The sequence below is a fragment of the Phalacrocorax aristotelis genome, chromosome 3 (genome assembly GCF_949628215.1).
Source record: "Phalacrocorax aristotelis chromosome 3, bGulAri2.1, whole genome shotgun sequence".
Classification (NCBI taxonomy): Eukaryota; Metazoa; Chordata; class Aves; order Suliformes; family Phalacrocoracidae; genus Phalacrocorax; species Phalacrocorax aristotelis.
The window spans coordinates 44,954,558-44,967,106 of record NC_134278.1 but is presented as its reverse complement, the minus strand read 5'-3'; the positions used below and the strand labels follow the sequence as shown (position 1 = coordinate 44,967,106).

Sequence of the window (12,549 nt, the reverse complement as noted above, 5' to 3'; positions counted from 1 at the left end):
ACATAAACCACAGTGTAACATAAAAACTTCTTTCAAGTTGCCTTTTGCAGCCGACTTAGAAGTCACGTACTGATCTCCATAGATCTTAGGTGGAAAATCACTGATCTTCATCATCCAGGAATTACTCTTAGTCCAAAGGAGTTCTCCTTAGTGCAGCATTCCCCAAATCCATGTGCACTGTAATTTGGGGGGTTCTGGCATATATCCAGGCTATAATAAGCAATGTAAACTGGTTATGCCGCAAAAGACTACCTGTACACACAGGTAGTCACAACATTGATAGTGGGATTCAATGATATTCCTGTTTATGGACGCGAAAATGAAGACAAAGTCTCAGAAGGCTCTGTGTTGACAATTCACAGTTCAGTTTTAGTAAGTGGAGATACTAGTATCACAGATATAAAAATAAAACAAATAAAATAAACCCACAGGATTTTCAAAAGTTTTTATTTAAGTTCACAGAGCCCGGAAAAATCCTGAAGATATGCATGTAGAAAGACAAGTTACTACCTCCTGGGATATTAGCAATAAGATTTATCGCCTTCTTCCAAAGACTCCCAGCAAGAAACAGTGTCCAACTGAGTTTGGAGAAAACAGATAAAAGATTTGACCTCCAGTCTGCAATAACAGCAGTGGACACTGAACTAGATTATCTGGCCAGCAGGGTGAATTAGCTTGACCACTAAGTGGACGTGATTAAAATCAGAGATGGACGCACTTTCTAGCAGACAATAAGAGAAGAGCAACATAGATCACTCCATTTCACGTGTCTTCTGGCATGCCATGATTTGCTTTTGGAAGAGTATGTTGCAAAGCTGGGCACAAACAAATCATAATATCTATCTGTCTGCAAAGGCTGCAGCTGAATAAGTAAAAACACTTTGTGCATGATTAAATTAAAAATGGAAATTTGATATTTTTTTTTCCCAAGGAAATGCAGCACAATACGGAAGACACTAAAAGAGAAACAAGAAGTAACTCACATGTGGCATGTATATAAAACTTTTTTTCTTTATATTTCTGCATTGTATTTTCTGTCTCTTCTCCCTTCACCTATACTCTCCTCCTTTATTGAATGCAAACTCAAAGAAGCTTAAATCAAATATACAAAGTCACTAAGTTCAAGCAGATTTGAAATTAGGTGAAGAAAGTTCACTCAAACTCACAGACTATATTTCTGGCTTCAGCAATTCTGAAAACAAACATAATCTGTATCCATAGGGGAAGAATCCGAAGCAGCCTCTGATAGCAGAAATGTAGATCTAAGTCTTTTTAGATGTAATGGATTTTAATAAACTTTTCTTAAAATGTCCTTTGACTTCCTGTTGGCCGCTAGGTGGAATGGGGCAATACAACCCTCACAAATTATTATTTCAAATATTTTTTATATCGGTATTCTTACAATCATTATTTCATTATTATTCAAGACCTGCAGTCAAGATTATGGTTTATAAAAATGCTAGGCTGTGATAGTTTATGAGAAATAATATTTCTGTACTGTTTCTTTTCAGTTAATGCTTATGGACCACCACAGCCTCTAACCATCTACACCCCAGCGTGGATGTTGTGTCTCTTTCTTTCCAGTAAAGGATTCCATTCTTTCATTTGACCAAATACTCTGATGATCTGTTGCTTTCTTCTAATCAGAATTTGCAACATCTATGCTAAAATGAGGTTTAAATAAGGATCATACGATGCATAGTATTCATCTGAACAAATACATGCAATCAGTGTTGTTATGTTTATCATTAACGTAGCACCATGAAGGGCAATAAAATAAGTTGAGGCAGCCAAGAATTTAATACTGAAGTGGATACACACAAATTATAAAGCTTGACAGCTCATACAGATCCAAAGAAAATTCTAACACTTAAGATATATAAGGTGATGCTTCACAATCCATCCAAATACTGACAAATATTTTGTCTAACTCACGTTCAGATACTAAGGAACTTGAAGCTAAAACATTTTACATTACAAAGAACATTAATGGAGGGCTCTTAATTTAAAGATCCTCTCCCTAGAAAAATGGTCAGTGACACTGAACCACGTTGTTATTTCCAACCTGTGAATATACCTGGTGAAGCTTTACCGTTATTAGTGAAGATCCAGTTCCCCAGGTGTGGAGAACATTATTTTCCCAGTTGTAGCACAAATGGAGGGAGAACAAAGGTGTGGAGAAGAAACCAGGAAAAGGGATTTGTATGAACTGAAGTAGGAAGCAAAGGACTGTGTGAATGAAGGGGGGGAGGGGGAGAGCAGGGGGAAAGAATACGTGTATGAGATTGTATTAACAGTCAAAAAAAAACCACATTAAGATGAGAAGTATTATAAAGAATAAAGTGAAATAGAGAAATGATGGGAAACTATGCTGGTGAAAAAACAGGCTGGGAGCTGTAGAAGAAGAAAAGCTCTTTGGCCTCACACATCAGTCCTAAGTGTGACCTACTCTTAAGCACAGAAAAAAAGTGAAAGCTGAATAAGCCAATGATGTTTATAAAATCTGTAGATAGTTTTCTATGGATATAAGCTGGGGTTTTGGAGAAAAAATAAATTTCATAAGTAAACACATACCTATGTGTAAGCACAAACACTGAAGCTCTGGGATTTCAGGTGCAAAAATCAGCTATCGGGGTAAAGGAACTAAAGTTTATTTTAGCTTGACAGTTCTCTGCTGCCAAAGAGCCAGAACTTAAGTAGTTCACACTGCAAATTTTGCAGCCTAAACCAGGCATGTACAGCATTATTATATAAAATCGATATAGAAATGTCATCTGCAAAATCTCTGCCTGCCCTGCTTACCCCTATACCAGAGTGTGTATGTGATAACAAAACAAACTGCAGCTGATTCATGCTGTTCCTGCAAGGATGAATATTTTCACATCCAAACCTTTTCCTTTGCCCTTTTTTTTTTTGTTGTCAGTGTAAGCAGCAGAAAGAATTCCTTCTGCTTAATCAAATGGTTCATTAACAGCCAGTTTTGATAAGATTCTAATGATGTTACCCAAGTCGCTTGCAGCCTCACCTCATTTCAGCCCTGGAGGCAATAACAGAGGCATGAAAGTTTTAGGAGTTTCATCATGGTCATCATCATCAGACATTCACTGGCTGTAGTGACCAGAATCGTGAGGCTGTGTCAGACTGGTAGGAGGAGGGACAAAGAGAGAAATCCTGATAGTCAAAAGTTTTATGAAAGACAAGTCCTGAATTCCTGAGCTTGTTGTTGCTAGTTTTTACTTAGCATAAGTAAGAGAAATAAATGTTAATTCTTATATATATATCTCCTTATATATATTATAACACATTCTAATCACCCTCATGCCAGCATGAAATAAAAGTTAAATATTACATATTAAAAACAAAAAAAAAGTTAAGCTTTAATTATTTTTCTCTTTTCATTATTTTTTCCCTAATAATTTCTTACAGTAGCCATGCTATTTACAGACAAAGAAGCATTTTTTCATCAAAAGGAATTGCAGGAATTGCAAAGGTCCATAAGAATATGTAGTGATCTAGAATAGGACACATCTATTATTTAGCAACGTAGCACCATAAATATATAGTGGAACAGGAAGAAAGTCATCTCACAGGTAGTAATTGTTGTCCCCCATACTAATCCACTACTTTGTAATCTTATACAGTCTGTAGAGTATTAGAGATCCTTGTAAAAATGTAAGTGACAGTTTCAGAATTTTTTTGTAGTTTTGTAAAATAAATCTCCAGTGGATTTACTTCATAAAGCTAGATCAAAGCTGATGTTTTTAGCAAACAACACTCATAATAAACATGATAACGGGCTTATCCCTTTCCATATGTTCTTACCCATTTGTTTTTATTTTGCTTTCATTTCAATTTTGATGGTTTTATTGAAGTATCATGAAAATACATACATACATACGAATTTACAGGGAAAACACCATAATACAACATGTATCAAGTATGATTCCAAAACCTAAGCACAAGTACTGGTAGACACATAATTATTTTTGAAAAGCATGCGATTGCAGAGGAATGTAATGGGTGGAAGAAGGAAACAGTATGTAAAAAGGGGCATTCCCATTATGTGCCCTAACTGGAAAATCCCATCCCTATTTTCAGGCCAAAGAACCTCCACTAAAAGGATTCAGTCCTTGCTTTAAAGTATTGTCCTGATCCTTGTCCCATGGGACCTCCCATGGGGGCCCACAGGGGCTCCATCCCAAATCTCCACCCATCGGGAAATTTGGAGAGAATGACCATGGCCTTGAAGATATTTTGATGCTGTATGCTGCTGACACATCTAAACAGCAGTCTGTTATCTTCTTCGTGTTAGAAATTTCATCAAGCTTTAACACCTGATGTTTCTGTGCTTTTTAGCTGACAACCCCAAGTAGTAGAGTCTGAAGTAATCCAGCACAGCGATAAACAAGCCTTGAATTACTGTAGCAAAGTCCATACCTGGCAGGAAAAGGTGCAGCCTTCAGCACAGCCTACAGGAGCAGAAAGCCTTCTTTCTATTTATTTATCTAGGATTAGGAAAATCAGTTCAGCACTTCAACAGTCACAGGCAAATGTCCTCTTTAGAGATGCTATAATCATTCCTTCAGTTCCTGGAAATATTTTCCCTCCCCACAGGCATCACTTCCATCATGCCAGGAGGAGTCTAACAGACTGTTCTTCCACTGAGTAATGTCTTTCAGCCACAGGGGCATGTTGTTGATGCTATTGCCTCTTCCTGACAAGAAGGAAAGAGAGTTGAGTGTGTCTGTACACTGATTTTATAACTTCTAATAAAGCCATTTGAAGTTCCAGCACATATACCGAATGCAAGAGGGGACAAAGCTCAGTTTCAAATGCCAGAGTCCTTTGCAGAGAGTAACAAATGGCTGTACTGCTGGAAAAGGACAGACCTGCAGAACTAAACACATCAGTATTGCAGTTCAAGAGCTGGTATTGAGGCTATTCCCAATGTAAAACATTTCTTGTCTACAGTTTGCACACAGTTATCAGAAATGCTGGAATATCCTGAAGATTCTTAGGTTGTTTAGTGATTTCCTTCTGATCAAGACTTTCATTTAGTTGGTATAAAGAAATATGTGATATTCCTCAAATACAAAGATTCCATTTATGGGTGTACTATATTGTTTTTTTATTTATGATTGATTAAATGGTTATTAAATTCCAAGGTTTTTTTTATTTTAAAATTTTTATTTTCTAACAAGATGATCATCCTGTTATAAATAGAGACAGTAGTTGACTGTCCAGGTTTCAGACCCAGACATTTGACATTGAGATGACAAATTCTGAAAATCTGGATATAGCAAGTCAAATTGTTACCTGCAGCAACTCATGCTAAATATGAAACAGGCAAAAACTTTTTGCATATTAAAACTTCTTGTAAACCAGCTGGGGTAAGAAAACAGGCCTTCATGTATGGACATTCACATAATTTTGCAGAAGCCATGATCCTCCTTGATTAAATACAGCCATTGAAGGACAAATAGTTTGGAAGAAAACCTAAATCCATGTAGTCAAATAGAACTAAACTGTTAATTTAGAACTGTAGATTTCTCCTTCATTAAGGAATAGTTTGGAATTGTGATGTGTAATTGTTTCAGGATCCGAACTCCTTTTCTTGCATGTATATGTGGGGACAGAGGAACTTGAGGTTAAGGAATTAGCCACTGCAAATATTAATTACATTACTTCAGTAGAAATGATACCATATTTGTTACTAGTCAATAAAACATTATATTCCTCATTAGAATTAAGCTGTATAATTAACTTCCTTATTCTTAATACTGTGATAAAAAGATGCTTGTCAGGATGGAGCATAAAATGTATTTTACAAATAATCCATTCTGTAATTGGATTGTTCTGAAAATATAATCCTTTCCCTCTGGTTTAAAATTAGTATTTATAAACACAAGTCTTGGTAAATATAAAAATGCAGAAGTCTAAGCATGAGCAGTGTTTTTCGTTCTGTTCCTCTTTTCCCCTCACTCTTCTGCACCTAAGAGTATTTTCTTTGAGACAGAAAGAGGGATGCAGGCTGAATGCTGAATGCAATCTTGCAAATGTTTTCTGGTTTTGCTCCCTCACATTTTCTTTTTCAGAATCCTAATGTAACACTTCCCTGCACTATCACTTGTTAAAGCCCCGGCTCCTGAACTGTTGTATTTGGCCAGCAATTAAGAAGCTCCCTGCATGAGAAATCCTCCTCCTCACAGAATTCTTAGCCCTCATTCCCTAATGTTAGCCGAGCAAAACGGTATATCTTTATACACACAGTGCAACCGCCAAGAAATCAATTCTCAGTGTTTTCCTCCCTTTTACACTTTTAAAGGACCGTGATCAGTTTTCTGCCTCGGTTTCTTTTACACATAGCTTTAGCTTTAAGGCGGTGTCTGAGCCCTTCCCCTCTCCCTTGGAAGAAAAAAAAGGCAAAACAAAACAGGTAGAATTCCTCTGTTACTATTAACACCTAAAAATATGATCATGAAACAAAAGCTTTGCTCCTCTGTCCAATTTGATGTCTTTTTCATGCTGCCGCAGTGATGGCCAAATAATTGGTTGTTCACTTGTGTCCTTGTCTCCCCCGACAGTTCCACAGATGCCCTGAACAATGCTCCAAAGACTGCTTTCAGTAGGGGCAAATCCTCATTAATCATTCCTGGCTGACAGCACAAGGGAACACCTGCATCTGGTGCAGGGACCAAGCAGTGGCTTCTGGGAGCACGCATTAAAAAGACCAACCAATTCAAGTTGTGGGAGAAGGCTTCTAATAGCCATGTGAAAAATCTGTCTCTCGCCGGATTTTCCTTTCATTAAATATCTAAAATTAGACCTGTGGCTCGTGTTGAGATTAAAACACCAATGTATTCTAAGCAAATCAGGAAACGAACAGTACTGTATGCTATGATAAATGGCTGCTAAATTCTTTATGTCTAGATCAAGCAATGTTAGCATTAAATACTGATGAACTGTCACATAATTTTCATTTAGAAATGACTGCACTTTGAGCTTCATGTCCTGTGGTGCTCATAAATATTTTTCCCTGCTATATTTCATAAATAGACTACACTGACTATACAGATATTTTTACCATGTAGCCCCAAGTCCGTGCTGTATATAAACTGTTTTTCTGTGCAAGCACATCAACCTTCCTGTGCAAACTGTTATCAGAAAATGTTCGTAGTGCAAAAAGGTACCGTGTGCCACCCTGGTGCCATGAAGTCGTGTTCCAGCTTCCTGTTAAAACACTGTCTTAACAGTTGTCAGGTTGTTTTAAATCGTTTTCATTGCATTTAGAGTACAGTGAGGGATTTTCCTCCTAAGGAAAATAGGAAAGGAGTGAGGAGAGCAAAAAGAAGTTGCTGCTTTTTTTTTTTTTAATTTTGTTTTCATAAACATGAGATATATACTTATCTAAACATATAGGGCCATTAAAATCTACGGTAGGATTCCAACTGTTTTCAATGGGCTCTGGGTCAGGCCCTTAGGCCCCGCATCTGGTCTGTGATTAAATAAGCACATCTTCCCACATATAAACTGGAGAGAACCACCACAGGCTGGGGATTACAAATTACTAACAATGTATTTTTTTGCACATATGACTGAGCACAACCAGGCTTTGAGTCTGTCCATAAAATATGTCCACATCTCAAACAAGAAAGCACTCGGCTGATACAAAAAGTGTATTTTAAAAGGCAGTCAATTATCACCTATACACCATGGCGAAGACTTTAGCAAAGGTCAGAAGGGGGAGCAAAGGAAAGAAGTGAGGCAGTGATTAAAAACTACAGAAGTCTCACCATTAAAACACCACTAGTGCTGAGGTGCTCTACGTGGTGTAAAGGAGCATAAAACACATCTAGGATACAAATTACAAATTTAATTTGAAATATATTTTCCTGCAAGCTGATACTGATGGAATTGATATAGAAAAAAAAATTGCTGAAACAGAATTTTGAAGTGGCTTTTTTTACCTTTGATGAGAAGGAAAAGTTTGCACCTTCATTTGCAAAGTAAAATCATATTCTGTACAAGCAAGAATATAGATTGCATGCAGCAGCTTTACAGAAAAAAAAACCAAACACTGATGACCAAGAGAAATGCTATGAACTGCCATATTTGAAGAATGAAGAGTTGAATAGGCACGCCTATATACCTTAGAAGTATTTTCATATTTTATCTTCATATGTGTAAATACTGGTTTTTTACAGTTATTGAACAAAATTTTAAAGATATTTATCTTTTGCATTTCACTGCCAGTTACAAATAGTGACATTTGACAGAGAAATACTTGCTTCCTACAGAATGCAGTACCATCATCTGCACAATATGAGAAATTATGCCATCTAAATGCTGTGAGTTAAGGAGACAAATAAGAGCAGCCAGCACAATACAGACTCCGATTTGGCTTACTCTCTGAATGCTACCAACACAGGAAGTCTTGCTATTTTCACTACTACTTTATACTGTGCTTTCATAGCAGCAACTAAAGCATCTGTTCTTAAGAATTTCATCCAGGTGTGGCAGAAATTTGAGTTATAACAGATTAGTTTATTTTAAGAATAATATTTTCATAAGCTCTGTAAAAATCGCAGATCTTTAAAGTCCCTCTTAGGACCTTTTGCAAATATGTACAGAAGTCAGGTAAATAAGTGACTGTGTAGATGTGATACAATTATGTTCACATCTGCTTGTGAGGTTGGTAAATATGCTGACACACATAGTGGGCATAGGTATATGTCCTTAGTAATGTACCCCAGTTATAGATGAGAACTACTGAACGTGGGAAGTTCTCTTCCCTTCCAATTTTTTTTTTTAACTGAGATGCTTAGCAAATTGTCACACATGCAGGAGGCTAGAATGCAAATTCTAGCTGCCCTCAGGCAAGTTTCATTAGGCTTTCTGAAATCTTTTTAAATTTGCTGTATAAATAATTTCACATATAGCTTGACAATATCTCCCGCTCAAAAGCAAAACGTCTCATGTATGCTTCAAACATATGGGGGGGAGACTTCTTCAAAGAGACATTGTAAAGGTAAAAAACATGTAAAACATTATCTTGGTTGTTACTAGAATCGCTAATTTTTGTATCATATTAAAGTTTAAAAATAACTTTGAAAATCTGTTACTTTTATCACAGGTATCACTTGTTTCTCTTAGGTTGAAGAGTGAGAGCAGACTAGAAAGTGTCATTGTCTGCTCCCACTCTCATCAACTTAAAACTAAGAGGGATCAGCACAAAAGTTTCCACAAAATTAAAGATTAAACCCCCCCAAAAAAACCCCTCTACTTTCAGTCCAGTTTTAAAAACTCATTTCTTTAGACCACTTTAATTTATAATCACTTAGAAAATCTTGTTTAGAGTTTTCCACTGAAATCCCATGAGTCAGCTCTATGGGCATAGAGGGAATGTGCACAGCGAGCCTCGCCCACCCCCTCTCCCACTTCTTTTAAAATTTGGAATCACTCACTTACCAGAGGCAAACTAAGACTCTACATATACAATTTTTCATGTCAAATGTTATACCAGCAATAATAGTGGGGAAAAAGTGGATTCATTACAATAGGAATTAGGACAGAAAGCCAAAAGCCAAAATAAGATACTTAATAATGTCCTGTGTTCCACCCACCCTTTCCCCGCCAGCCCTGGAGAAATGTTCTTGACTCAGTCTAAACTATGTGCACAGATCATACGCTGCAAGGGGCAAAATGTCAGGGGAATCACGTAAGTAATCTTGATAATAGAAATGTGGTATCAAAAATCAACTTATAACAGCTTTTTAGCAGTTGCCTTTATCTTAGTAGTTACAAGCAGAGTATAGTACACATAATAGACTAAATGTTTAACCACTCTCCCAAGTAAAGGTGGCTTTCAAAGATTGCATCTTGCTTTTTCACTTCATTCATATTCCCTAGGCTCTGTAACAGTCATCTGGAGGCTAATTCATTTGGGGTGGGGGTGAAAGGAGTGAGGGGCTGCTTAGCTTAAATATTAGAGCAATTAGTGTGTCAGAGAAGTTGTTCTTGCTTTTTTCCCCCTATATTCCTTTCCTATAATCCCTAAAGTATACGGAATAATTAACTGAAATCCAATTAAAGTTGATTTAGAACACCTGTTTCCAAAATCCTTTGAATAACTTTTTCTTTTTTTTTTTTTTCTTTGCTCTTTGTTTTAAGATGAAATACATATCCCTATTCAGTTGCTCTTAGGAGCCCAGAGATTTGCATTTTCTAGACATGAAGAGAACCTGTGGTAAGAGAGCTGAGAAGACTTAAAAGACCGAAAGAGCCTGGTATGTATATTACAGCAGCAGTAACTTCTTTAACTCTTCCTTTCCCAATTTTCATTCCTTCAGAAAACCAGAATTATCAACAACCCACACCCTCCCCCCAGTTTTGTCATGATAATTTCTGCTTTAGAAATTTTCTACAATGATGGAGCAAAGCAATCATTACTGGCTGAACACGCTTACCACAGCCACCCTGTCAGGATAGGCACTAAAGGCAGCGCATCTTGTGCAATAAACACCCACTACCCGTGAAAAAGGATTTGCCTATGCCATTCACGGCAGGTCTCAGCATCTTTCATCCCCATTAGCTAGCTATGCTGACCTACTGTCGTGCAAGTACACTTGAGGACGTGGGGGCCTTTCTTTCCTTTCCTTCACCAACTATTCCTATGCAAAATTAAACAGGACCTGGATCGAAGAACAACTGATTTCTAAAGCACATAACTGTTCACCAGTGTCATGGAGAATTTTAACCAGATTTGTGTTCATATATCGATCAGGCACCTCTAAAAATCCCCACCCTGACAGTTTAGACACAGTGAAGACAGTGATATAGTGAGACACTTATTACCGTAGACCTGTTTTGAGACCAGATGCAGCAATTAACTCTAAGCAGTGACTGTAAAAGTCTGACCTGTTAAACACATTTTGGAATCAAAATATTTTTATAACTTAGGCCTGGTATCATACTCCTATGGTGTTCAACTGAATGAAAGAACCCTTTCCATTCAGTATTTGGAATTTTTTTTCCAATATAGCTGTGCTTGAAACTATCCTATTTTGCAATGAGCAGGGGAACATAAGTGAGGACCTCTTACCCCTTTTTATCCTTAAAAGTGTAGATTTCTTAGCTGAAAAATAAGACATCGGCAAATATTATTCCATCTTAATTTCTTAGGTACTAAGCAATTTCTTATGAATCACGTCATGCGTTCAAGGGATCAGCTTGTGTGGATACTGATTAACTGTATCAGAGGGGCTGTCTCATTATATATCTTGAGCCTTTTTCATTAGAGCAAATCTGCAAACAAACCTTGAGTGTTTAGATTATTTTGCACCATGCTGTATGTCTAGCCACAGATACAGAACATACCTACTATTTTTAACAGGATTATAGAAAACATGAAAGGGTACTTCCTTAAATATTGGCAGCTGAGGGGGAAAAAAAAAAAGATTTTTAATACAGAATCTGAAAGAATTGGCAAAAAGAAACCTTTTGCCCCTTTAAAGAGCAGCTGCATATTAAACATCTACATTTTTGAAGCACCTTTAAAAATTACTGTTAGCATTAGCATTACAGTGTTTTATGAGAAGCCCATGAAATTCAGAAATAGTTACAAAGAAGGAAAGAATAGACAAGAAATAAATAGCATTATGGAGAACTACGTAAAAAATTAGTCTTGAATTATACAAGCTCTCATAGGTAGCAGCCAAGGGTGGGGAGGAAGGTTACATATTTCAAAGATTATAAGTTTGTTTCATGAAAAACACCTGTATCTTTACAAAGCTTTTTAGCATCCTCAGTGGTAACTTAAGCTTACTATGAATTGAATTAAAACATTGCATGCAGTGGAGAAAGGTTTCCTACTGTACATATCTATTTCTACTCCCTATCTTACCCTTTTTTGTTTTGCTGGCTCTTTTGTGCTACATGATCGGTACATAGTTTTTAGGGTGCTCTGCCTTCTGATGTTAAAAATGTATAGACTCCTGTCAATACTGGAGGGAGATTCTGGAGAGAGACATATGAAAACAGATTCCATGCCTTTATCATCTCCACACATGAGCAGGACTAGTGCAAGGCTCCATGCATACAAAATACAGACTTCATAGACTGCAAAAAGGCCACCACCTCCATTAGTGAACTGCACACACGTGCATGAATGACAGATCCAGGCTGAGCACGTTGAAAAGAGTCTACATGCTGATGTTCAACTGCTTGAAAGCTACCACACCGATGCACATTTCTAGGTGTAGGACAGCAGGCACATCATAGATCTTTACAGGATTATATATTTGATGACAGACTTCAACTTGTACAAATAAACAGCATCATTTTATAAAAGAACTTCAAATGCTGACACTCCATAGAATGAAACAAGGAAGGAAATAGCCCGATACCAAGAGCACTGGTAAAAAAATAAGGGGTCAATCATTTAACAAAATTAAAACATTACTCAAATAAGTAATAGGGTATGTTTGAGATTTAAAATGTGTACAGCCAAGAGTTAGGTGCAGGATTTTTTATGAGAAGGCTTTTGAACTG

At 37.0% G+C, this 12,549-nt stretch overlaps 1 long non-coding RNA gene across 2 annotated transcripts in view; it reads right to left on the bottom strand.

The window, feature by feature from the left end:
- Positions 1-2,238: 2,238 nt before the first annotated feature.
- Positions 2,239-12,549, bottom strand: part of LOC142054580 (uncharacterized) — a 152,050-nt gene continuing 141,739 nt past the window's right edge. For both annotated transcript variants that reach the window (XR_012659591.1, XR_012659592.1), the window contains one exon: positions 2,239-4,714. This is a non-coding gene — a long non-coding RNA (uncharacterized LOC142054580). The remainder of the gene's footprint in view (positions 4,715-12,549) is intronic.